The 858-nt window shown below is 51.3% G+C and overlaps 1 pseudogene; it reads left to right on the top strand.

Moving 5' to 3' along the window:
- The window catches only part of LOC112551326, a 36,592-nt pseudogene that overhangs the window by 9,874 nt on the left and 25,860 nt on the right, over nucleotides 1-858 (top strand).

The raw sequence follows: 858 nt of genomic DNA, 5'->3' as shown, positions 1-858 counted from the left end.
CCCCCCCCCCCCCCGCACCCAGAGCACATGTAAAGGTGCCCTAAGTGATGCTTTAATGTGCATTAAAATAGCCATGCCCAGGGTCACTGTTCTCACTCCAGAGGTATTAATGATAGTCTCTCTTTTTTAACAGTCGTGATGTTCCACTAATCCAATTAACCGTTCTTAAGGCAATTTGGCTGTCCACTAGGTGCTCCTGGTTTCTCTTCCTGTTCACAACCCTGGGGACTTAGTTCTTTTCAAAATCATAGCTCTACCCATGGAGATAAGTCTTCAGCAGCAGCTAGGGTTTATGCTTTAGTTAATCAGATAAAGGAGGCTGTGTCAGCTGAAGATTATGCTCCGTCTCTGCTCCATGCAGCCATAACTCCGGAAAAAAAAATTTCCTTCATTCTGCCTTTCAAAAACAAGGTGTATATTATATTCAGGAAAATGTGTATGCAAGAAAATATTATAACTATGTCATAAATACCAGCATTTAGTAAAAATAAGCAAACATTTTATATTCTCCTGTCCCAGGGGAGCTGGGACACTGAAGGAACCCCGGGGCAGCAAGGAGTCATACTTACCTCCCGAAGAGCCGGGGGAGGCGCGTACGCTGAGGACACCGGCACGGGTGATCACCTGGACGTTTATCCGGCTGCGGCAGAGCAGCGGGGGCGGAGGACGCCTCCCGGAAGAAACAAAAAGCAGCCCCGGCGGGGCAGCAGGGTGGCTGATGAGGGGAGTGAGCTCCTGAGGGGAGCAGATCAGCCGCTGCACCCAGCTGCAGCGAGTGCAAGGGGCGGAGCCAGAGCGGGCTCCGAGAAAGCCAGCAGCACAACCGGCAGCCATGCTGGCGGTGGAACCGGCTTCGAT

This window comes from Alligator sinensis, unplaced genomic scaffold (assembly GCF_000455745.1).
Source record: "Alligator sinensis unplaced genomic scaffold, ASM45574v1 scaffold1029_1, whole genome shotgun sequence".
Lineage (NCBI taxonomy): Eukaryota > Metazoa > Chordata > Crocodylia > Alligatoridae > Alligator > Alligator sinensis.
The sequence above is the reverse complement of the archived record's forward strand: the minus strand, read 5'-3'. Positions and strand labels throughout refer to the sequence as shown.